Source organism: Aotus nancymaae, unplaced genomic scaffold (assembly GCF_030222135.1).
Source record: "Aotus nancymaae isolate 86718 unplaced genomic scaffold, 86718_ANA_hifiasm-v0.15.2.pri h1tg000059l, whole genome shotgun sequence".
Classification (NCBI taxonomy): Eukaryota; Metazoa; Chordata; class Mammalia; order Primates; family Aotidae; genus Aotus; species Aotus nancymaae.
In genome coordinates this window covers 51,018,873-51,045,523 of record NW_026988473.1, presented here as the reverse complement: position 1 = coordinate 51,045,523, position 26,651 = coordinate 51,018,873, and the positions used below count along the sequence as shown (strand labels likewise).

Genomic DNA, 26,651 nt, shown 5'->3' with positions numbered 1-26,651 from the left:
GGGAAAGAGAGAGAGAAAGAGAGAGGAGAGAAAGAGAGAGGCAAGAGAGAAGAGAGAGGAGACAGAGAGAGAGAAAGAAGGAAGGAAAGAAGGAAAGAAAGAAGGATGGAAGGAAAGAAGGAAGAGGGAAGGAAGGAAGGAAAGAAGGAGAGAAGGAAAGAAAAAGAAAGAAAGAAAGAGGGAAGGAAGGAAGGAAGGAAGGAGGAAGCTAGCTTGAGGGAGGCTGTTAGCCCCCACTGCCAAGTAAGAACACAGTTAGAAGGTCCTACCTCTGAAGAACAGGCCCTCACCAAACACCATCTCTTGGGGTTCCCAGCTTCCAGAACTGTAAGCAATACATTTCTATTGTTTACAAATTACCTAACCTAAGGTATTTTGTTACAGTATCCTGAATGGACTAAGACAATGGGGAAATCTGAATATGGTCTGAGTATTAGTTAAAATAAAAAGTTACTGCATTAGAAAATATGAAGGTAATTGAAAAATAAGATAGAACAAAAAACATGTATGTATAAGGAGGCTGAGGCAGGAGAATTGCCTGAACCCAGGAGGCGGGGGTTGCGGTGAGCCGAGATCGCGCCATTGCACTCCAGCCTGGGTAACAAGAGCGAAACTCCGTCTCAAAAAAAAAAAAAAAAAAAAAAAACATGTATGTATAATCCAACATTGTATGTATAATCCAATCTTACTTTGGTAGAAGAAGAATATGAATATGTCCATCTGTGTGCCTAGAGAAAGACCTTAAAAGGAGAGCACTAAGACTTTAACAGCAGAAATCTCTGAGTGTTGGGAAAGTGAGGTTTTTCTTTATTTAGAATGTAGTGTAAAGCATACATTATATTTTTAATTTTACTGTTTATTTTTAGAGACAGGGTCTCACTCTGTTGCTCAGGCTAAAGTGCAATGGCTCAATCATAGCTCACTGCAACCTTTAACTCCTGGGCTCAAGCAGTCCTCCCCGCTCAGCCTCCCAAAGTGCTGGGATTATAGGTGGATGCCACCATGCCCAGTTAATTTTTTTTTTTTTGTAGAGATGGGGGTCTCACTTTGTTGCCTAGGCTGGTATTGAACTCCTGGCCTCAAACGATCCTCCTGCCTTGGCCTCCCAAAATGCTGGAATTACAGGTGTTAGCCACCACGCCTGGCCATACATTATGTTTTTAAGAGAACCTATTTATTTATTTGAGACAGAGTCTCTGTCACCCAGGCTGGAGTTCGATGGTGCAATCTCAGCTCACTCCAACCTCCACCTCCAGGGTTCAAGTGATTCTCCTGCCTCAGCTTCCCAAGTAGCTGAGATTACAGGCATGCATCACCACAACCAGCTAATTTTTGTATTTTCACTACAGACAGTTTTCACTATGTTGGCCAGGCTGATCTCAAACTCCTGACCTCAAGTGATCCACCTGCCTTGGCCTCCCAAAGCGTTGGGATTACAGGTGTGAGCCATGGCGCCCAGCCTAAAAGAACCAATTTAAAGTTGAAAGTTGAACGTAATTTTCTATTCTGTAGTTTTCTACTAACGGAGCTCACAGACACAAAGAAAGTAGCAGCCCATGGGCATGATGGCTCACGCCCGTAATCCCAACACTTCGAGAGGACAAGGTGGGAGGATCACTTGAGCTCAGGAGTTCAAGACCAGCCTGGGTAACATGGCAAGACTTCATCTCTACATTTTTTTTTCCAGACAGAGTCTCACTCTGCCACCCAGGCTGGAGTGCAAAGGCACAGTCTCCGCTCACTGCAATCTCTGCCTCCCAGGTTCAAGCAACTCTCGTGCCTTAGCCTCCTGAGTAGCTGGGATTACAGGTGCCTGCTAATTTTTGTATTTTTAGTAGAGAAGGCCTTCTTGGCCAGGCTGGTCTCAAACTCCTGGCCTCAAGTGATCCACCTGCCTCGGCTTCTCTACAAAAAAAATTTTTTGAAACAATTAACCAGGCATAGTGGCCCACGTAGTGGTCCTAGCTACTCAAGGAGCTGAGATGAACAGATGACTTGAGCCCAGAAGGTCAAGGCTATAGTGAGCTGTGTTCACACCATTGCATTCCAGCCTGGGCGACAGAGGGAGACTGAGTCTCATAAGAAGAAAAAAGGAGAGGGAGACTCTGTCTCAAAAAGGGGAGGGGAGGGGAGCAGACGGCAGGGGAGGGCAGGGGAGGACATGGCAAGGCAGGACAGGGCAGGGGAGGAGAGGGGAGGGGAGGAGAAGGGAGCAGCAGCAAACCTCAAATGGGTAGTGTACAAGCTGGCTCCAGATGCCAAGCAAGGAGGGGAAGACTATCTCACATGGGCTGGCAATCTAAAAGCTCAGTAAAGCACTCCTCTTCTGTACCCATCTTATTTATGTTCCTCTCTTTTGTTCTGAGCAGCAGCCTCTCTGGATGATGAGAAAATTTAGCATGATGGATCATAACAGATCAAGCTAAATTTTCCCATCATCTAGAGAGGCTGCTCATTTGCATCATTCATTCTAAGAAAACAAGACACCATGCCCCTGCCAGCATCCCCAAAGTGAGCCAACGGAGCAGACAGATGGGAAGAAAATAACAAGCGCTGCGCACCCTGTATCCACACAGCAGGCAAAAGCAACTTTCATAGGAAGGAGGAAACAGCACACCAAGAAGGCTCTTCTTTGGGATTCCAGGGCAGCAGACATTCTCCTGGAAGGGTTTCTAACTTAGGGCATCATCAGGGAAGTGCTGTCCTGATGGAGCGCCCAAACTTAATACAAAGGAGCTGATTTTCATTTGTCTTTAATTTAAAGACAGGGATTAGGGAGAAGGTGTAAAGGGCAAAGGAGAGGGCCCAGTATAGACAGAATAAAGAAAAGAGATACATTGTTGTTGACTATACTCTCCTCTGGGAGGAATCCCAGCAAACTGGACGGCTGCCAGATTTACCTGGTAACTTCCAGTCAACCAGCTAGAGAACTGGAGAACCCTCTCCAATTCCTATTCATCTTCAAAACTGTCTGAGCACCCAGCATGTTGCCTGTTACACGGTAAACATTCAACAACTGAACACAAACATTAAGTGAACAGCCTGAACCAACTGAAGGTTTATGGACCAAGCTGTATAACCTTCGGGACTAAAAGAGCTTAAGATGAAAAAGAATCACATGTTAATATCCCATTAGTAACATTTGATGCAATACGATCAAAAGACTGACACTCCAGTACCTAGCACAGTATCTGGTGTTTAGGAGGTACTCCTCAATCAATATCCGTTGAACTTTTTCTTGCAACCAAAACTTTCAGATCCAGTAGACGATATTATTTAAGTCTATGTTCTCACTTTTATGCTGACTTTCAAAGTTTTTTGTTAGAGATGGAAAGAAGATTTCTGGGTATGGAAAAACTTCTAAAGTATCATACTCTGTGCCAATTCAATGGCCTGGGACAGGCTATATCAATCTATTCTCACCAGCTCGTATGTGGACTACATGAATGGGCCTAGGCTTGAGCACAGCTTATCTGTCCAAAGCATTTGTGGGCCCAGGAGATAGGTTTTACTTCCACTGGTCACCTGTGTCCTAACACAAAATGTGCAAGGTTGGCTGGGGTCCCTGGATGCCTGACTACCCAACCACTATACTGGGCAGCTCCCCTGACAGAGAGGCAGGCCCAGGCCCTCTCTGGGGAGCTGCTCCCATTCATTTTCCATCTGTTCCTTCAGTCCTCCCTCACCCTATCACTAATTTCTCTCTTTTTTTTTCCCTTTCTTCAGATAAGTCTCAACTGTCACCCAGGCTAGAGTGCAGTGGTGCAATAATGGCTCACTGCAGCCTCAAACTCCTGGGCTCAAGCGATCCTCCCATCTCAGCCTCCCGAGTAGCTAGGACTACAGATGTGTGCTACCATGCCCAGCTAATTTTTCACTTTTTGTAGAGACTGGGTCTTACCATGTCACCCAGGCTGATCTAGAACTCCTGAGCTCAAGCAATTCTCCCACCTCAGTCTGCTAAAGCACTGGGATTACAGATATGAGCATTGCACTCAGCCCCATTGCTATTTTCACACCAGTATAGTGTTACCTTCTATCTCTCCTGTCCTAATTTCTTAAAATTATCACTTGGATACTAAAATGTCATTTATAGCCACATAGAGAATTCAGGCAAAATACCAGGTCTCCTTCTTATCCCCAAACTCTATTAGAAAGCTGAGTATACACATTTTACCTGAGAATTACATGTCATCTTCTCCAAAAACCACCACAAAGCTCTAAAAACAGAAACAGAAATCACTGAAATGATCCTTGTCCCTTAGCAATAATACCTGCATTGCTGCAAGGGCCTCCTAACTCCTCTTAGCCTTTAGTTTCCTCCTCAATTCCAATCCATTTTCTATACTATCCATTATGTCACCATATCTGTGAAAAGACAGAACAACAGTCAAAGCATTTTCACATGCCTCCCTCTCGTTTCAAATTCAAGATGACAGTCAAGATCCCACAGGGTCTGATTCACTTTACACAGCCTGCTCTGTCTCCCATGGGCTCCTTTATAGACCTGCGGATTCTGACAGGACCATCTATTTCCGCCCACACAAGCCAACATCTTTTCTGCCTCTGGGCCTTTGCTCATGCTGCCCCTAGTTACTCCCAAACCCTCAAAGAGTCCTCCTGGATTCTGAAGGCAGCACTATGTGGAAGAAAGGGAATTAAACTAGGAGTCAAAACACCTGGATGCCAGGCGTGGCTCTGACATCAACTAGTTGTGTGCCTTTGGACAAGTTCTACACTTCTCTGGGCTCAGTTTCCTGTCTATAAGCAGAAAGGGTGGACTAGTTCATCCTAAGAGTACTTCCACCTTCAAAAATAAATTATTCTTTGATTCCCATATGCTCGACCAAATCCAATCTCTCCTTCAGAGTCTGCAAGTCATTCAAGAAGTTTCTCTGAGCACGTCGGCCCACACTATTCACTCCCTCTGTGTGGAATCCAGAACAAATTACACAGTGCATTCATTCAACCAAGATTCCTGAGCATTTTCTTGGCCACATTATGATGGCAAAGCCTTGGTAATAAACATAAAGCCAGTTAGGACCCAGCCTATAGCTATCACCTGTACATCCCTTTCCCCCCCACTGTTTTTACCCAAGTGAAGTCATGTGAAGTCATGGACAGGAAATGAATGCAACAGATGCCATTTATTCGTTTATTTAACAAATAGTTAAAGAAAACCTTCCATGTCCTATTCTAAACAGTGAAGGTACCAGTAAACAAATGGATCAAGTCCCTAACTTCATGGAATTTATTTATTTGGGAAAGCAGACAGGAAAAACACAGAAATATGTAATGTAATTTTAGGAAGAAAAACAAAGGAGGGGATTAAAGAGTGACTCGGAGCAGCTTTACATAGGATGGGCAGAGAAGGCCTCCCTGAGATGACACACTAGAGCCCACACTCAAATGAACTCGGTGACTAACCAGCAATATTCAAGGAGAAGAGCATCCCAGGAGCAGGCAAAGGCCCTGAAACAGAAGAGATGGGAGGAAGGCAGGAGCAGATGGGAGAGCTGGGGCTTAGACCACACAAGGACTTGGTAGTAAATGTGCATTCTACCTCTAACTATGATAGGATTCCATACGAGGGTTAAAAATATACACATTCTCATTGCTTATGTGGAGAAGAGACTGTCAGGACAGGAGCAGAGGAGCCAGGACCAGCTGGGGATGTCTGTACTGAACCCATCGAGAGCTTGGCTGGTCCCCCAGCCTAGGTCACTTCCTAGCTCTCCAGCTTATAAACTGTATGAGCTCAAGAAAGTCCATCACTCGCCTCAGTTTCTACACCTTTAAGTGAAGATAATAAAAGTACCTACATTATAAGGTTGTCTGGAAGGTTAGATTCGTGCACATAAAACCCTTAGAACAGCCTCTGGCAGACAGTAAACATTTCATTAATGCTAGTACTTTAAAGCTAGGGGATCACCTAAGAAAAGTGAAGACGGACAAGAAGCAGGCTGAAGACTGAGCCCTGGAGCAATCTAAAAGCTCCAAAGGCCTCCATTTGGCCCCAGATTATAAGCCTGCATGTCTGGGGCACCAAACCCCCTGTATGTATTAATAACTCACAATTTAGAGCTTGATGATGTAATGCTTTATATAGTTCTTTAGGTAACAATTATATGGTCTAAGTTCAGGTTATTTTTTTCCTCAGGTGTCTTGTATATCTACTACCAGGCTTGGCATAGAGTTAGATAAACACTAAGGTGTTTTGCAAATACTCATTCATGGATTATATCATGTGTATTTCAAAGTAATCAATGTGAGGCACTATACTTTCTTTTAAAAAAATAATCTTCTCTTCAAGGAATTATGTGAATTATAAATTATATCCTCAGCACCAGCCCACTACCCCCACTATCCCACCAGTCCCATCTTGGCAGAGACAGACACAGGCTGACCAAAGAAATTATACCATCTGCCATTCCATTTTCTCGTCTGACTTCCTGTCCACATGCTTTGTAACAAAGTTTTCTATCTCTTCTTTCCTGGAGATTTCTTAAGCTATGAAAACCTTCTATATCTAGCAATATTTCAAACTTGCCTCCTGTCCCCAGAATTCCCATGGCCCTTAAAAGAGCCTAAACAATGAAGCCAGAATATTCCCAGAAAAACAGGAGCATCAAAACTTAGTAAGAAAAGAGGGAAAGAAAATGGGCATAACCCAAATAAACACCTAGAAAATCATCAAGCAGGGTTCTTCCTGCCAAGGTACAGGAGTCTCACTCAGTGCCTTCAACTAGTTACTATGAATATTTATAAAATGACCTTAGGAAGTCCTAGCCAGATCAAGCAAGAGAAAGAAATAAAGGGCATCCAAATTGGAAAACAGGAAGTCAAACTATCTCTGTTTGCTGATGATATGATTGTATACTTAGAAAACCCCAAAAGACGCTTAGATCTTCCAAAAGACTCCTAGATTTGATAAATGAATTCAGTAAAGTCTCAGGTTACAAAATCAACATACACAAATCAGTAGCACTGGTATATACCAACAACCACCAAGCTGAGAATCAAATCAAGAACTCAATCCTTTTTAATACCTTCAAAAACAAATAAAATACCTAGGAATATACTTAACTCAGAAGGTAAAAGAGCACTACAAGGAGAACTACAAAATGCTGCTGAAAGAAACCACAGATGACACAAACAAATGGAAATACACCCAACGCTCATGGAACCAAAGAATCAACATCATGAAAATGACTATACTACTCAAAGCAATCTACAGATTCAATGCAATTCCTATCCAAATACCAACATCATTTTTCAAAATATTAGAAAAAGCAATCCTAAAATTCATACGGAACCAAAAAGGAGCCCAAATAGGCAAAGCAATCCTAAGCAAAAAGAATAAATCTGGAGGCATCATGTTACCTGACTTCAAATTATACTGCAAGGCTATAGTAACAAAACAGCAATGGTACTGATACAAATGTAGATATACAGACCAGTGAAATAGAACAGACAACCCAGAAATAAACCCAAATACTTACAACCAACTATCTCTAGGTCTCTGGGTACAGATTCTGGCGACTACTGAAGAGTACAAAGCTCTGATTCCCCTCCCATACAATTACACAATTTTCAAGAGAACTTCCATTTCCCTGGGACTTGGTCCCAGTGGAAGAAGCCTTTTGGGTCTAAGTACTTAGAATCTACCCATCCCTGGCTCAAGAGGCAAGACCAGACTTTCAAGAAAAGCTTCTCCAGGCAGTCCTGGAGAAAGATAGCTATTGAATGGCACCTCCTAATTCAAGGGGATATTATGCTAACTGGAGTTCCCAGCAACAGTAAATGTAATCCAACATGACTAATAGAAAAAATAACTGACTAGGCCCTGTTTACTCACTAGAAAATATATCCCCACATGTTGAGCCTTATCAGAGGTCATCTCAGCACCCAGAGCAGAGACCAGAGTGATGTAAAAACAGTCGCTTCCCAACAGCAATATTTGGATCAGGAGGTACCCAACATTCATATCCAAAATTAATTTCCCATGGAATTTCTTTTGTTACTGTTTTCAGACAGGGTCTCGCTCTGTCACCCAGGTGGAGTGCAGTGACACAGTCTCAGCTCCCTGCAGCCTTGACCTCCCAGGCTCAAGCAATTCTCTTATCTCAGCCCCCTATTTAGCTGGGACCATTGATACACACCACCACACTCAGCTAATTTTTGTATTTTTTCATAGAGACAGAGTCTCACTATGTTGCCCAGGCAGGTCTCAAACTCCTTGCCTCAAGCAATCTTCCCACTTTGGTCTCCCGAAGTGCTGGGATTATAGGCGTGAGCCACAGGGCCCGGCCTCTAATTTCTTAACTTCATCCATTCATTGATTCATCAAACACCTAACATTAAGCATATTCACTGAGCATATTCAAACAGATGCGTGAAAGCACCCCAATGCTTTTTCCACAGAAGATATTCAAAAACTGTTGGACACAAGGAAGGCAAAGTGTATAAATGACAGTGATACAGAGCACTTCCCAGACACCAGTGTCTGACAGTCTCAGGACACTCTGATTAAAGGCACTCTCTACCCCACTCTAGTTAGTCGCCTCCAAAATGAAGAATGGAGGAAGAGGGAAAAAATTCACAAATATCTAGGTTCAAACTTCTTAGCTAAACTGACATCCAAGATCCCAACTTCACATCAAAGAAAGACAAAAAGCCACCCAAAGTGACCTTTGCCTACTCAAAGGAGTTTCCAAAACATTAACAAACAGGGACAAATTCCCAGCATATTCTAATCACTATGACCTTTTATCATTAATAGGCCCATAAAAAAAGGGCTTATTTCTTACGCTACTAACAAAGGGTTAAGCAGATATTTCTTTTTTTTTTTAAACCGCAATTACTTTTGCAAGATTATTTGTATCATATTTGTGTGGAGATCCTATATTCCAGTTTAAACAAATGATTCCCACACTTCCAGAAAGGCCTTAATTGGGCTAATCTGTTACTTTTAGTGCAGTCTTGCAAAGGCTGAATTCTTCTTAAGCCATTAAAGGACTTGAGCAAAATTCTTTTGATGATAACTTTTTTAAAAGATAATCTCCAGAGCTTACATATATTCCACAATTGCTTATGCTAATAGAAAAATACATTTATGTTTTACTCCAAAAGGCTCCTTCCAATTTGAAAGCTCTAATGGCCAACATATCTGATATGAACTTCCTGCATAAAACAAAACACAAAGCAAGAAGTATAATCATAGGTCTAAAAAGAGAGACTGGTAAACAAAAAGAGTAAAAGCTCAGCCTGCTTAGCCAGAGGAAGGGAAGGGAAGGATGAGTACAGATGGGACAGTCTGTACATTTGGTAGCTGCCGATGGAGTCCAGGAAAGACAATTTGTTCACTCTGTGAACATCTGTGCATTGAAGAGGGATAGGAAAACAGTAAAAGTAAGAGACATTAAAAGAAAACTTAGGCTAACTACAAGGAGATAACCTGTGATCATCAACCTGGAAACCTTCCTCAGAAAGTGTTTCCCAGGGAAACTGTGAAAGCTCTTCGAGAGACATTAAATCTCTTCAGAAAGATTTAAGGATATTTGGAGGTTCTACCATACTAGGAGATTATATCTGAGTATGAAAGGGATATTCCAGTTCACAGGAATTGTCCAAATGTCATTCCCAATAAAAAATAATTTAGAGTATTTTTAAAGAGGATATCACATACCTGTTTTTCTAAGCTTTTAGCTATCTTAGATAACCTAAATCACCTTTTTCTTAAATTATTAAAATGCCAAATACATATATAAAAACATTAACTGTGCAAGCAATGCATCAAAAATGCAACCAAATATTTCTGACATTTAAACAAGAGCATTCCCAGAGTCTCTTTTTGAGGTCCCAACTCTCAAAACTAGGCTCAAGAGCATTCTCCCAGGAACACATACCAAACGATCCCCAACTAACAATGAGCTTTGCCATTCTCCGGAGGAATGACCATGTAACCTATAACCAGAGGCTGCAGAGAAAATAAAATGACTTTCAGGTGATACAAAATACAAACTAGGAGAAGGAACCAAGGTACTAACCAGGGTGTGATCTCCTCTGTCTGGCCCTAAGGGATTACCCTGGTCTAGAACTACAAAAACTGAGCTCAAAGATCCTTCAAACATCAAATTCCAGGAACTTCGGAATAAATGGTTTATTTAACCCAGGTTTTTCTACTCCAAATCCCCTACACTAAGAGGGGTCACATTCCTCAGAGGTCAAAACCCAAGCTGAGTCATATCCTGACCCATTTAGAGGTGCTGGTGATAATTTCACCTATCAAAGACCCATTCGGTAGGGCAAGCTTTCCAACGTGTGAGAGGGTCTTAAAGGTAAAAATGGGTGTGGAGAACTGAAATCATATTTTGGTTTCACATTTTTTATTTGACAAAAACCATGGGTGACTCTAATATTAATTAAAAGAAAACTTATTTAGTCGACAAACTTCATTTTTCTGCCTGTCAGCTGCCCCTCCTTAGTAAGCCCTCCTGCCACGGGATATTCCCTGGCCAAACAACCAAGTCTCCAGAGCACTAATAAGTTCAGAGGAAAAGGCGTACAAGTTGCACAAGGAATAGCAAGAAATCCAGATTGTATTCAAAGTGGCAGACTAATTCTAGTAAAATGTCTCCACCCACTGCTACCCTTCCTGAGCCCATTATCTGCTGAGAATCAAAGGGCCTGGCTATAAATGTGACTGTTCGATGTCCTTGTGAGCTCCCTAAGCTGTATACATGAACAATACAATTAACTGGTAAGAAATGTGGAGGGATAGGAAGGCCTCTGACATCTCTAAATCCTGGCTTTCTTATCCCTTCTAAATCCCCACACAGGAACTCTACAAAGGCCTCCTGTTTTTCCTCCAAAACAAAAAGTGAAATAAATGTACATTTTCTGTTAATCTGTCTCATAATTAAGAAAGGTAATCTAAATTCACTTTTACTTTACTAGTACCAAGTTTTAAAATTCAGCTTTTTTTTTTTTTTTTGAGACAGGGTCTCACTCTGTCACCCAGGCTGCAGTGCAGTGGTGTGATCACGGTTCACTGCAGCCTCAACCTCCTGGGCTCAAATGATTGATCCTCCCACCTTAGCCTCCTGAATAGTTAGGACCACAGGCACACACCACCACGTATGATGAATTTTTGTATTTTTTCTAGAGACGGGGTTTTACCATGTTGCCCGGGCTGGTCTTGAACTCCTGAGCCCAAGCAATCTACCCGCCTCTGCCTCCCAAAATGCTGGGATTACAGGTGTGAGCCACAATACATGGCCAAAATTCAGCATTTTTAAGAAATAAGAGAATATGAGGGGAAAAGGCACATCAACTAATGTAAGATGTTTAGGGCGAGGAAAAGCGTTTAAACAAATTAGAACATTGATCTACTTCTCAGGGAAGCTGTGAAAGAAAAAAAACAAAGCATTGAGAAACATGGGGGAACATAAAGGCAAAGCAGCAGTGGCGCTGATCCACATACACATTCCATTTCAGTGTGTGCCCTTTCTGATTCAGAGCAGCCCCGTGGTCACTACAACTAGCTCTTTACCCAGTGAACCACGCTACTCACTGCAGGGTACGGTAAGTGAGACAGGAATTGAAACACCCAGATATCTTGGCTACATTCACTTTTGTAACCTCCTAACTGGGAATGATGACTTGCACACAACTTGTGAGGAGCATGTCACATTACTGTACATAGATGTCACCTTAATCTTCTAAAATAACTGCTTTACCCACAGCTCCTTTTCTCGAAAATCTTTAAAATCTAGACAGTGTCTATAGGATCAAGTTCCAACCCTTGAGCCAGAATTCAAGTTGACCACAGTCCGGCTTCCACTGGACCTCCCACTGCTCTTTGGAGAAGGCAGCTGTGAAAGCACCCACATTAGTCTGAGAGCCAGGCATTGGAATTCCAGCTCTGCCACTTTACCACTGTGTCATCCTGAGAAGGTTAGGTATCTTTTTTATCTTCACTTTTTAAAACAAGAATTCTCTCATCTTTAAAACAAGAGCAACCATACCTATGTCACCACACTGATGGATGAAAGAGAGAGCTGGCAGTTGGCAAAGAGCAGACGCCGACTATTACTTTTCTCTCTAGGTCCAGCAGTCCAAATGGTCTGCTCTCCATTCTCTTGAAAGCTTTCCCCAGTAACTCTCCACCAGTTTCAGAAGCACACTTTGCTTCAAGGCCCTCCTCTCTTCTACGAAACCTCCCTGCCTCAGAATCATTTTCTCCTAGAGCTTTATAATTCTTAGATTCTAAGCCAAGTTTGTCCAACCTGCGGCTGGGCTGCCCAGGATGGCTTTGAGTGTGGCCCAACACAAATTTGTAAACTTTTTAAAAAATATTACGAGAATTGTTTGTGATTTCATTTTTTTAAGCTCATCGGATATCCTTAGCATTAATGTATTTTACATGCGGCCCAAGACAATTCTTGTTCTTCCAGAGTGACCTGAGGAAGCCAAAAGATTGGACACTCCTGTTCTAAGCCAACTGATCTGAAATCATCCTTCACTCATGTGTCACTCCTCTTTCCCCAAGGAGTCCACAAACTCAAGAGCAAGGGTTTTCCGAATTACTAAGCCAATCCAATCTAAGCGTTCAGTAAAAAATACTCTGAAGATAAGAGTTGCCTTGGAGTTGTCTACCAAAAATGGGTGCCCTTCTAGCCCAAATAGGGGAGAGTAACACTTCCCATACATACGCTTGAACAATTTTTCTTCCCCTATATCTTGGGGAGTTTTTCCAAAGGTATTATTTGCCAGATAGGCTGGGCCCAGTAGCTCACACCTGTAATTCCAGCACTTTGGGAGGTTGAGGTGGGTGGATCACCTGAAGTCAGGAGTTTGAGTCCAGCCTGGCCAACACGGGGAAACCCTATCTCTACCAAAAATACAAAAATTAGCTGGATGTGGTGGCGAGCACCTATAATCCCAGCTACTTGGGAGGCTGAGGCAGGAGAATCACTTGAACCTGGGAGGTGGGGGATGCAGTTATCCAAGATTGCACCATTTCACTCCAGCCTGGGGGACAGAGAGAGACTCCCTCTCAAATAAATAAATGAAAAAGAAAGAAAAGAAAAAGAAATTTTTAAATAAAAAAGATTTGCCAGATAAATAAAAAGGAGGGTTAAATCTACGTTAGTCACCTGGGAACTCTCTGCCAGACCAGCAGAATTTAAGAAGGCTTCACTTCATGCATTCAACAGGCTCTTCTTGAATTCTGGCCTTGTGCTGTCCTTAATTCAGCAAGGGAGACAGGCTGTTAATTCAGTCTCTATCTTGGATTAGCTTTCTGGAACCTACACTACGTCTGATCCTTTAGGAACCCCTAATTCTGCCAAAAAAAATCAATTAAGGGATTCACCTTCTGAAAAATATTAAAACAAATAATGTAGCCCTTTGGGTTTTAACCCTGTGGCCCCATCCTAAAACGGCCAGTTAAAGTGTGTGCAGCTAAGAGGTTGCTGAACAGTCTTGCAGATGGGATAATGACCTCTTCGCCATTCCCAAGACCCTGCTATCCAAAAAGCAGAAACACCTGGTTGGGGAAAAAAAGCAAGAGCTGGACTAAGGCAGTACTAAGGCAAATTTTCTCACTTAGTGAAGTTGTTTTATTAATATTCAGGTAATCACCAACTACCTTCATATAAAGATCCCAGGAAAATGCAATAAGCCCTCTTCAGAAACACATGGAAACACTGTCTCTTGAAATCTACTCAGTTGCCAAATTCTTGGATAAGGTGCCATAAACGTTGACTAGAGTGTGGACCCTTGAATACTTAGCGAGCGTCTGAACAAGGGCAAAAAAATGAACGGTCCACAAATAAACAGTTTAACTTGTTGCAGTAAGAGCGTGCAAAGTTAATTTTCCTTTGTTTGAGTTCCGTGTGTGTGTCTGTGTGTTGTGCGTGTGCATATGTGTGCTGTGTGTATATACGTGTGTGTGCTGTGTATATGCGTGTGCGCGCGTTCTTCAAGGAGCCTGCATACAAGCTGCAACAGCTCCAGATAGGAGCTCGAATGCCGCCGCCGAGGGGCAAGCGGGGCGCTGAGCCCGCTCCCAGGGCGTCCCGAGGTCGGGTCTCTGCTCTGCAACAGGCAGCTATTCACCGCCCGACCCTCGCCGAGGTTCCCCACCCCCAACTGCGCGGCCCCCGCCGGGCCGGAAAGCAGAACCGGTCGCTACTGACCGCCCGAGAGGGCGGTTCCCACCGGCCCCGCTCCTCCGCGCCTGCGGCGACCCCCACGCGCGTACTCACGGAGCTGGACACCGTCGCCGGGGCCGGGAGTCGGGAGTAGCGGGAAAAGGGCTGGGAGGGCAGGGGCGGGACCCGGCGCGGCACGCGGGAACCGGGGCCACCCGGCCCGTAGGCGCTTACCTCTGCGCTCCCCAGCCGGGCCGGGCGCGCCGCCTTGACTGGGTCTCGCCGGGAGCCGCGCGGCCCGGAGGAGGAGCCGCTCCTGCAGAGAGGGCGGGCAGCAGGCAGGCATCCGCGCCCCGGGCTGCGGCCGGACTGCAGGGAGAGAGAGAGGGGAGGGAGCGCAGATTTGAGTGGAGGGGGCGTGGAGGATGTGCGCCTCCACCCAAGACCGAGAGGGTGGGCTGCTGGAGCCCGGTGGAGGGGAGCGCTCGGAGGCGCCGGAGGGAGCGAGGAAGCTGCGCCGAGAGTGTGCGAGGGAGGGTGGGGGACAGGGGTGAGGAAGGCGGGGGCCGGGAGCAGCCGGGAAGAGAAGTTGGCCCCCAAACTGGACGGCCCTCACCTCCGCACCATCCGACCAAGAGTTGTCTGGGTCTGGAGCAAAGCACAACAGGATCTGAAACTTTATGTCATTTTCTCATACACACGTGACCCCCCTGCAGTCCAGATGGTTTCAATCACTGGAGGAAAAAAGCGGCTCTTCTGGTATGCGTGAAAAGCCGGAGCTGGGAAAGTCTGGGAAAAGCTGCCTGCACAGCCCGCTGGCCTTCAAACAAACCGATGAGCTCTTTCCCTTCTCCCAGTTCTCTGCCTCGGGGGAGCCCTACAAAACCCAAACGAAATAGAAAGAAGCTACTTTTGGTACTGCAGCAGTAGCAGAACTCCCAAAGCCCTAGGGTTCCAAGGAGCCTAGTCTGAACCAAAAGCTCCAAAAGGGATTCTGAAAATTTACTTTAAATACTCCCCTGGTTTGCAAAACCAAAACTAGAAAAGGGTGCCATTGAATAATAAAGCAATGGAATACCAGCATTGAGAATCTGTGATTTATTAGTGGAATTCTGAAGGAAATAATTAGCCCAGTACAACAATCAACTTGGAAAAGAATAATGTAAATTACTTAAAATCCAAACCCATACATACTTAGATGTTTAAGCCGTGTAATCCATTGTTTACTCACGTAAATCACTGTAAATAAAATTTGATATCGAAATGCAAAACTGAGCAGCAATGAAAATTGACTTTTGAAGTTTCAGTTTTACATTGACTTTACAAATTTACATTTCGAAGGAACCAGTGTGTATGAACAAAAGCAGGCTCTAAGTCCAGGACATATTTCAAAGTCGAAGCCAATTCAATTGTCACATATCCTAAAGAGGTATTTACTCAGCTGCAAGGCAAGCATCAAAAATAATGAGTTTAAGATACATCCTGAGGCCGGGTGCGGTGGCTCACGCCTGTAATCCCAGCACTTTGGTGGGCCGAGGTGTGCAGATCACTAGGTCAGGAGTTCAAGACCAGCCTGACCAACATTGTGAAACCCCGTCTCTACTAAAAATTTCAAAATTAGCCGGGTGTGGTGGCACGCGCCTGTAATCCCAGGTACTCAGGAGGCTGAGCCAGGAGAATCGCTTGAACCCAGGAGGCGGAGGTTGCAGTGAGCCAAGATCGCACCACTGCAGCCCTGCCTGGGTGGCAGAGCTTGGCTCCATCTCAAAAAAAAAATCCTGGTTGGGTGCCGTGGCTCACACCTGTACTCCCAGCACTTTGCAAGGCCAAGGTGGACAGATCATTTCAGGTAAGGAGTTCAAGACCAGCCTGGCCAACATGGTGAAACCCCATCTCTACTAAAAATATAAAAATTAGTCAGGAGTGATAGCAGACACCTGTAATCCCAGCTACTAGGGAGCCTTCAGGCAGGAGAATCCCTTGAACCCAGGAGGCAGAGGTTGCAGATCGCATCACTGCATTCCAGCTTGGGCAACAGAGCAAGACTCTGTCTTTAAAAAAAAAAAAAAAAAAAAAAAAGGTACATCCTGGAAATAATTTAACTTGGTCAAGATGTAACACAAATAATGGCAAGAACCAAACTGATAAAGTCTACTATTCCTTTGCCAAAAAAGGATATTACACATGAATTTCTAGTATTAACTCTTTGTCTCCAAAATACTGATGCCAAAGGACCCCAGATGGGCCTTTCTAGCAGAGGGCCTTATATATGGTGTGATGCAGTGTGCATGTGAAAAATAAATCAATTTCTGGTTGAGTTGGTTCTATATCAGGAAAGCCCAAGATTTCAGCTGTTGCTGAGGCACAGTGGGAAACACAAAGGCCAAAAATCAGAACAGGTTTACTTTAATCAGAACAGGTTTTACTCCAAACTCACAATGTAAGTGAGTTTCTAGTCTAGTTCACTGAAGTGCTTGAACCCTTCAGGAGACCTGGGCCATATTTGGATGAACTTAACCCTCTCCAGTCTTTTCCAGTCTCTCCAGTCACACGTTAGGGTGGTTCTGCTCCAAACGTGGAACAAGAGAACTCTTGAATGTGAAGGCAAGCCACAGAATTTAGCAACCCTCCAGGCAAATTCTACCTGCAGCTCTCTGAGCTCTCTAAGGAGGTTCTTAAGTCTCCCATTTTCAAAACTATTGGAACTTCTACTAAAGTCTCATTTTTCTTGTAAGTAACATCTGCAAGGAAAGACAACAACCAGCATCAAGATTTTCTCTATTCATACCCAGGACAATAATTATTTTCATCTTTGGCAGCTGCTGCTGCTGCCTCTTATATGTGCTGAAGCAATGTAAGAGGGCAGTAATGAGATATAAATACTTGTTCTTTTTGTTTGCCAATTCCATTGCAAATTATGCGTGGAACTGTTTTAATTCTTAGGAAAAAACCTTCATTAGATCTGCTTTCTCAGAAAGAAAAGTAATATCCCTTAAATGTTCTAAATATAGTCTAAATATAGCCTTGAGTCTAAACTTCACATATGTGACTATTAATTCATCTTAATACTGGCCAAATTATGTATTAGAGACACTGACATCAGAAATGTTGTTAATGCAATATTTTAAATAGTACTAATTTAGAAATTGGCATTTACCTAATGTTCACATCACTTGACAAACAAGGTCAACTATATATAAAGTACTAAAAGAGATGGCAAGCTCTTTGAGGACACCAGCCTAGCCTGTCTTGCTAATAATTACATCCTATCTACCTAGCACAGTGCCCAGCATGAAATAAGCACACAGTAAATACATGCTGTCTGAATAAATGAAAACACTCCTCATACGGCTACAATCCTGTTGTAGAGACATGTGACTTATAAACAACAGAATGAAATAGCCATGGGAGGATACTAGCAACAGAAAAGAGGAAGGGATCATTAGCATTAGCCATCTTTGGACTTTAATCACAGCATATATTCAGAAATGTGCAGAGACTGCTGCAAATAGGAAGCATTTGTAGGAGGAATTTGGTAAATTTACTGCCTAATTTAGGGGTCTGAGATACACTTTCCCATGTTCCCATTATTCAGGCCCCTCAACACAGAGCCAAGACAAGATCTGAGCATAAACATCCTGGCTCTAATTTGGATAGTATGAATACTGTTCCTTTCATCCTCTCTCATACGTCTCCTCCACCCCAAGCCATTTCCTCTGTACTGTCTTCTGTCAGTCTAATGAAAGTTTCCTAATCTTTAGAAGCAGTAGCTTTGGTTCTCTTTGTGCAGAGAAGTACAATATGCCTTGATTACATGGTTATATTCCATACAGATGCCTGGCAACACATCTTATAGCTAAGGGTCTGTTTAATATTTTAACTTTGAGAGCCTTATAATTCAACTGTTTTGTTATATACCAAAATAGAACTTGATATCACAAAGATGGGCTTTACTTCCTTTTGCTATTTTAAATCCTGCACTTAAGCATGGTAAGTTGTCTGGGTTTTCTGGTTCATGGATTTTGCTCTGGCATGTTTTGTTTTTTTCCCTTTGAGGGACAGAAGGGTTAAGATTTTCTAGAAATTTTCAGGTTTGCAGGTCTAGTACTCATGAAACAATGATTTCCTTCTAGGTACTCTGCCTGTAATATCATATGTGTTCATTGAAGGGGCAATGAGGGTCGGGTTCAGTGGCTCATTCCTACAATGCCAGCATTTTGGGAGGTCAAGGCAGGAGGACCTCTTGAGCTCATGAGTTTGAGACGAGCCTGGGCAACGTGGTGAAACCCCCCTCTCTTCTAAAAAATACAAAAATTAGCCAGGCATGGTGGCAGGCACCTGCAATCCCAGCTACTTGGGAGGCTGAGGCAGGGAGACTTGCTTGAACCTCGGAGGCGGAGCCTGTAGTGGGCCAAGATCATGCCACTGCACACCAGCCTGGGCAAGAGAGCGAGATTCTGTCTCAAAAAAAAAAAAAAGAAGAAGAAGAAAGGAAGAAAGAAAGAAAGAAGGAAGGAAGGAAGGAAGGAAGGAAGGAAGGAAGGAAGGAAGGAAGGAAGGGGAAGGGAAGGGAAGGGAAGGGAAGGAAGGAAAGGAAGGAAGGAAGGAAGGAAGGAAGGAAGGAAGAAAAGAAAGTAATAAGGCAGCTTAACTGCTGATGCTGGGCAGACTGGATCTGCGAGTAAATGAGATGAGATGCCAGGTGACTTTTAGATGGACAGGAGACAAAAACAAGCTCAGAAAGGTTCATCCAACCTGGACAGTCCCCTCACTCCACTGTCTCATCCTTCTTTCTTCTCTCATGGGCTTCAAGATACTTTTTTTTTTAAGGCTAGTCAAATGAAGAAGTTGGAGTGGAGAAGGAACAAAGGAATCTGTAACTGGTTGTGATCAATTAGCTGTAAACATCACTGAACTTGGACCAGCCTGAAGATAATTTTTTACTGGAGGAAATTAAAATCTAAAAATTTACTCCTTTGAAACACTAGTTACCAATCTTTGTTCTGATGGTATCAGTCTTAGATTTAATGAATTATCTCCAGATAAAATAATTATTTATATCTGTCACTGAATTCACTGAATTTTACCCAACATGCATCCCTGAAACCAGAATTATGAAATGTAATATTATCTTGTCATTCTCCATCTTACTGGCAAAACAAAAATCCACAGCCCACCCCCCAAAAAAAACACCATTGTATCTATAGCTCCTTATTCATTTGTTTATTCATTCAAAAAGCATTTATTAAACATCTGCAAAAGACTGTTTTTTGACACTGGGGAGAATAAAAGAGAAATAAGTTGTGTAAGAAAATTTAAAATCTGGTGATAAAGGCATTAATAAATAACTACTCAAAAATAAATAGCATACAAGAAATAAAGAGGAGGAAATATGGGAATTTGCAGAAGTAGTAGAGACTCTTACTAGAATTGAGAGAAAGAGGGTTGGACCTGAACCTTCAATGACTATTAGAATTTCTACTTCAATCAATAGAAAAGAAGGGGAGAAAATTTTAAACCAAAGCAATTGCCTGAGCCATGAAAGTGAGAAACTAAAGGGCCGGGCACGGTGGCTCAAGCCTGTAATCCCAGCACTTTGGGAGGCCGAGGCGGGTGGATCACAAGGTCAAGAGATCGAGACCATCCTGGTCAACATGGTGAAACCCCGTCTCTACTAATACAAAAAATTAGCTGGGCATGGTGGCGCGTGCCTGTAATCCCAGCTACTCAGGAGGCTGAGGCAGGAGAATTGCCTGAACCCAGGAGGCGGAGGTTGCGGTGAGCCGAGATCGCGCCATTGCACTCCAGCCTGGGTAACAAGAGCGAAACTCCGCCTCAAAAAAAAAAAAAAAAAAAAAAAAAAGAAAGTGAGAAACTAGCTGTAAAAACAGTGACTGGTCCTCATTTGACTGACGTAGCAAGTTCAAAAGGTAAATTAATTGGGAAACAGTTAGGTGGTTCCTCAAAAAGTTAAACATAGACTTACCATATGACCAGCAATTCCACTCCTGGGTATATACCCAAAAGAACTGTAAACAGGTATTCAAATACTTGTACACAGAAGTTTGTAGCAGCACTATATGCAGGACCAAAAGGTAGAAATAATCGAAGCGTCCATCAACGACTGAATTCATTTTTTTTTAGATGGATTTTCACTCTTGTCACCCAGGCTGGAGTGCAATGGCACAATCTCGGCTCACTGCAACCTCCGCCTCCCGGGTTTAAGTGATTCTCCTGTCTCAGCCTCCCAAATAGTTGGGATTACAGGAATTCGCCATCATGCCTGGCTAATTTTTGTAGAGACGAGTTTTCACCATGTTAGCCAGACTGGTCTTGAACTCCTGCCTTCAGGTGATCCGCCTGCCTCAGCCTCCCAAAGTGCTGGGATTACAAGTGTGAGCCACCATGCCTGGCCATGAATGGCTTTTTTTTTTTAATGTAGTGTATCTATACAGTGGAATATTATTCAACCATAAAAAGGAATCACATCCTGATACATGCAGTGTGGGTGAGCCTTGAAAACATTATACTAAGTTGAAAAAAAGTCAGACACAGAAAGTCACATATTGTATGATTCCATTCACATGAACTATCCAGAACAGGTCAATCCATAGAGACAGCAGATAAGTGGTTGCCAGGGCTCAGGGGGAGAAAGAAATGGGAAGTAACTGCTTAGTGGGTATGGGATCTCCTTGACAGTGGTGAAAATGTTTTAGAACTAGATAGAAGTGATGGTGGCACAATATTGTGACTATAATTAATATCACTAAATTACACACTTTAAAATGGTCAAGTTTTATGTTGTGTAAATTTCACCTCAAACATTTATTTAAAAGGTGGACTCACTAGGGCTCACTGTTATACTTCCCAGTCCACAGAAGTCTACCGTCCTAGTCACCGTGCAGTTAGGCAGGGCCGTGTGACTATCCAACCCTCATCTAGCCAACAGGCTGTGAGCAGAAGTGACATGTGTCACTTCCAGGCCAAAGCATTGAAGAATAGGTGAAAGATGTCCATGCCTCTCTTCTCTGCCACATAAATCCAAAGCCATGTGAGACTGAGGCAGACTGGGTCCCTGAATAAACCAGTACCTCCCTACTGAGCCATGCTGGGCATGCTGGATATATATGGAATATCCTCATTGTCTTAAGTCACTGAAATGTTAGAAGCTGTTATTACAGCATAAGCTTAGTTCCTACGGACTGATACAGGATCAGATCCAGGAAGGCCATGAAGGCAATATGAAGGAATTTGAATTTGATTCCGAAGGATGCGAGGAGACAATATTTTTGAGAAGAGTGACATGATATGCACTTGAGGAAAATAACTTTAAAAACAAAAGTAGCTCATAACCTTTGGTGCATGTCAAAAATCACCCAGAGAGAACTATAGTCATCTTCCAATTTCTTTATAAATTCTTTAAAGAATAAAATATTCGTCCTCTGGAGAAAAAAATCACCTGAGAAGGTTTTCAAAATGCAATGCTCTGGTCCAAGACATCTCCAGATATCCTGAATCAGAATCTCTATGCAAGGCACATATAGGAAAAAATTATGGGAAATTCTAGACTAGAAGTTAGAGACAAGGAGGAGATGCCAAGTTCAGAGATGACCAAATTCACGTTAGTGGATTCAAATACGCATTTCAATAAAATAATTATTCCCCCGGCAAATGGAACGATAAATGCTTAGAGAGTTTCTACTGAAACAGTAAGTTATAAAAAGGTCAGTCACATTAACATTTGTACAGTCAGAGTGATGACTTTGAACATTTAGGTACCAATAGAATGGTGGTGGTAGTTTCCACGCATCTACTCTATTGCTAACTAAGCAGCAGCCTACCCCAACACTTCCATTAGGCTGGGGAACGTGGTTGACTGGTTGACATTCCACAGAGAGCAAGGCCATCTTCAGTCTCCTGGAAGGCCAAGCTTTTACATCTACTTTCCTTCTTTGCTTCTATTTTCCTTTGGTTTCGTTTGTTTGTTTGTTTTAGGATAATCGGCATTCCATGCTGTTCTTAATTCCTTCCTCCTAGAAACTCATTAGTCAACTTTCAACTAATCAAGACTTGAAGAGCCAAAACATTTAAGAGCTCAAAAAGCCTAAGATACGGATGCATTGGAAGCTGTCACTTTGAACTCTGTGTGTGTGTGTGTGTGTGTGTGTGTGTGTGTGTGGTTTTTACTACCAAATGTGATTTATAATATGTAATTGCTAAGAGCCTCAGCTTTCCAGAATAGAGACTTCAATACTGTGAAGAAATAAATCCTTTTCTGACAATAATTCAGTTTGTGTTGCAAAATGCATCTTCAGAGCATCTCAGGAGAAAGTGATCTCCAATAAATCGCATGAAAGCTGACTGACAGAAAAACTACCTTATTTCTAAAAATGACAGGCCTTGAGGCAGGAGAACAGCTTGAGGCTAGGAGTTCGAGGTCGCAGTGGCTATAATTACATGTGTTATCTCCTGGAGGTAGCAAGACTTCGTCTCTAAAAAAATAATAAATAAAATTGACAGGCTTCACTACAAACCTCCTCCCAATACTGAATACTGCTCAACAATCCTTTCATTCCTAGTGATTTTCATCCTCTTCTTGTTCCCCACAGCAACTGTCCCAAGCCTGTCTATTCCCAAAACATCCAAATGCTCACTGTCAGCAGGTAACCCTACCTTCACCATTGAGAAAGGAGAAGTGCAAATTCCCTCAACTTTCCCCTACCATGTCCAAATGTATCTTCATTCCCCCACCTCCTGTCTCAGAAGCATGCTTACTCTACCTCTTTTGAAGAACGAGCCTTACCATGTTGAATCTCCTGTTTCTTTCATCTCCTGTCTTCCTCTTTCCTGTTCTTCCCCTTCATTTTTGTGAGTACCTTCTCCAGTGGTTTCCTGTGAAAGGCTGCAGAGGAGGTAAATTTTTTTTATCAGTTTGGAAATATAATGTATATATTTTTGTCTTTGGAAGCTTGTAGGATCTTTTCCTGAAAATTCGTAGTGATGTGCCTTAGTATGGGTACTTTTTCAAACATTGTTCTAAGACGCTTGGTGGCCCTTTTTAATCTGGAGGCTCAAGTTCTATGGTTCCAGTAAATGTTCCTGTATTGGTTTTTTTTTTTAAATAATTTCATCCCATGCATTTTCTCAAATGTATCTTTCTACAACTCCTATGACTTACATGTTGGATCTCTTTGATTGATCTCCTAATTGTCCATCTTACTGTCTTTTTGTTCTACTTTATGGGAAATTTTATAAATTTTTTCTTCTAATTCTTCTATCAATTTTTAAATTTTCAACTATAATATTTTTACTTTTCAAATGCTCTGTCTTGTTCTTTTTGTTTGTTTGTTTTTGAGACAGAATCTCGCTCTGGCACCCAAGCTAGAATACAGTGGCATGATCTTGGCTCACTGTGACCTCTGCCTCCCAGGTTCAAGTGATTCTTGTGCCTCAGCCTCCTGAGTAGCTGGGATTATAGGCGCCCACCACTGCACTTGGCTAATTTTTGTATTTTCACTAGAGACAGGATTTAATCATGTTAGCCAGGCTGGTCTCGAACTTCTGACCTCAAGTGATCTGCCTGCCTTGGTCTCCCAGAGTGCTGGGATTACAGGCATGAGCTAGCGTGCCTGGCCAGTCTTGTTCTTGTTGTGCCTTTTCTCTAGAGCATCCTGAGCTTCTTACTTGACCTTCTCTATTCTCTTAGCATTTCTATCAACTCCTGTCTCTATGACCACTCTTTTTCAATGCCTTTCATTTACTATTTCCTTCTCTGTATACTCTTTAACTGGAAATTTTTTTCTTAGCTCTCTTCTACATGTAGCCTACCCCTGGACATCTTATCTACTTGCATGGGGTTTCAATTAAATTAGCTGATATTGCCAAACTGTTATCTCTAGCTCCGACTTCTCTCTTTTAAAGTTCTAGACCTGAACTTCTAATTACCTTGTGGATATTTGCACCTGGATGTTCCACAGACACCTCAAACTTTACACTACATTGCTGGCTTCTGGCGTCCTATGCTTCAATCTCATAAACAACTTGTCATTTCCCAGAAAATATTATGAAAGTTAACATCTCTGATAGATCCAACTCAAATATCACCTTTTTAATAAAGCCTTCTCTGACTTCTTCCTACCCCTTGGCAGAATGGATTACTCCCTCCCTTGGCACCCAAGGCTCAGTTCCATAGTCCATAACAATTGTTCATAAGTATTGCTCACCATGACCCAATCTGCTGACTGCTAGCTTTTGAGCCTCTTGAAAGCATGGCTTATTTATCTATCAGTATAAGCTCCATCTTTATCCCCTAGCAAATGGCTGTTACTCAACAAATAGCTGTTGAATTGAAATAATTTCAGGTGACCATACAGTATGAATATTTGACTATGTCATCATTAATTAGGCATAGAATGTAACCAGAAACCTAACCCACTAGAAAAATATTACGTAAGTTTCAAAATAACATCTATGGTTATTTTTAATTTTAAAAGATTATCATTTTTTGGTTGGGCACTGTGATTCATGCCTGTGATCAAAGCACTTTGGGAGGCCAAGGTGAGTGGATTGCTTGAACCCAGGAGTTGCAGAGCAGCCTAGACAACACAGCAGGGCCTTGTCTCTACAAAAAATACAAAAATTAGCCAACCATGGTGATACATGCCTGTGGTCCCAGCTACTTGGGAGGTTGATGTGGGAGGATCACTTGAACCTAGAAGGTTGAGATTGTAGTGAGCTGTGATTGCGCCACTGCACTCCAGTCTGGGCAACAGAGTGACAGTCTGTCTCAATCAATAGACCAATCAATTTTTAAAGATTATTATTTTTAAAATAAACATTCCCAATGTTATCTAAAGCACATTCTTTTTTTTTTGTTTTTTTTTTTTTTTCAGGTGGCGTTTTCCTCTTGTTGCCCAGCCTGAGTGCAATGGCACAATCTCAGCTCACTGCAACCTCCACCTCCCGGGTTCAAGCGATTCTCCTGCCTCAGCCTCCTGAGTTGCTGGGACTACAGGCATGTCCCACCATGGCCGGCTAATTTTGTATTTTTAGTAGAGATGGGGTTTCTCCATATTGGTCAGGCTGGTCTCAAACTCCCGACCTCAGGTGATCCTTCTGCCTCAGCCTCCCAAAGTGCTGGGATTACAGGCATGAGCCACTGCATCTGGCCGAAAGGCACATTCATTATTGTCACTTGCACACAGTTACTTGCACAGAATTCAAAAAATTAATTCAGTTTTGAATCATCTCCTCACCCAGGTGAGCACATGAACAGCTCTTAGAATACAGAACACATTTTGTTGTTGTTTTCATTTGGGATAACTACAAATAAAACCAAAGAAAAGGCAAAAAGAGATCTCTTTAGAATATATGACCCATATAAAATATTAATAATGGTTAGCCAACAAGTACTCTGATAACTTTTTTTTCAAGAAATGTCAAGTGATTGAAGAGTGAAGAAAAGAAAGACACTCCTGAACTCTAACTAGAGCACTGCTACTGAGGGCATTACAAGGCTAAATGAAGAATGTTCATTCTTGTGCAGGGATTAAGTGTCATTAGGGGCTTTTTGTTTACTTTAGTTTGGTTTGATTTTCTTTTTCAAACTAAGCCCTAATGCCAAATCTTACATTTTTTTTCTTTTTCCTGTTGAACTGATGCTATGTTAAGATATAAGCACAAACATCTCGTAAGTGTTTTAAATCCATCCAATTGTTTGAGAAGGCATACGTGCTGGGCCTATGAAGCCAAAACATTAGAGCTAGGAATTTTGATGAAGATAATAATTGCTTACAGATCAGCTTGTTTTAACTTGCTGAACAAAGAGTACAATTTTATACCACATCTTCATCAGAGGCTTTTTCTCTACATAATCACTACTATAATGAGCACTTTAAAAAGGGAGATTATCTACAGGTTAAGGAGTAAGGAAGTTATCAATTAGATTCCATCATCTTCAAAATTTGACTTACTCAAACTTTAGATTAATAGAAAAACTGTTTTGGCTGACTTAAGCAATGTTTTGAATCTTTACAAACCATTTGTTTAGTGTGCACAGCATAAAATCTAGGAATGAAGACACCCCACCTGTATAGAGATACAGTTCTATCTCTCTCACATCTTAAAAATGCGTTCAGCCCCTATGGCTGTGTCAGAAGTTGCTCTCTCACGCCTCTCATTCAGTTACTTTGATCACTTGCAGACCCTCTAATTCACTATTCGACCAACGTTTATTAAGGGCTTTCTCCACGACAAGCAATTCAGTGAAGGTGGGGACGAGCTCAGTCCCTAAAAGGATACTAATACTAGTTTACTAACAGAAAAAAAAAAAAAAAATCCCACCCATCCAGTCATTCTGTTGTTTCACCCTAACCTTTTTTTTTTTTTTTTTTTTGAGACAGGGTCTGTCGTCCAAGCTGGAGTCTAGTGGTGCAAGCATAGCTCACTGCAGCCTCAAACTCCTGGGCTCAAGCAATCTTCCTACCTCCACTT

The 26,651-nt window shown here is 42.4% G+C and overlaps 1 protein-coding gene across 5 annotated transcripts in view; it reads right to left on the bottom strand.

Moving 5' to 3' along the window:
* The window catches only part of DENND2B (DENN domain containing 2B), a 205,787-nt gene that overhangs the window by 162,791 nt on the left and 16,345 nt on the right, over positions 1-26,651 (bottom strand). Inside the window, exon 2 of one of the 5 annotated variants that reach the window (XM_012456708.3) lies at positions 22,963-23,061. The exons of 1 other annotated variant lie outside the window; for it this stretch is intronic. The gene's annotated coding sequence lies outside the window, so the exon portion shown is untranslated. Of the gene's footprint in view, positions 1-14,393; positions 14,529-14,775; positions 14,795-22,962; positions 26,510-26,651 lie in introns of those variants that run through there. 3 more of the 5 variants (XM_064365200.1, XM_064365205.1, XM_012456709.3) reach the window with 3 other exon arrangements.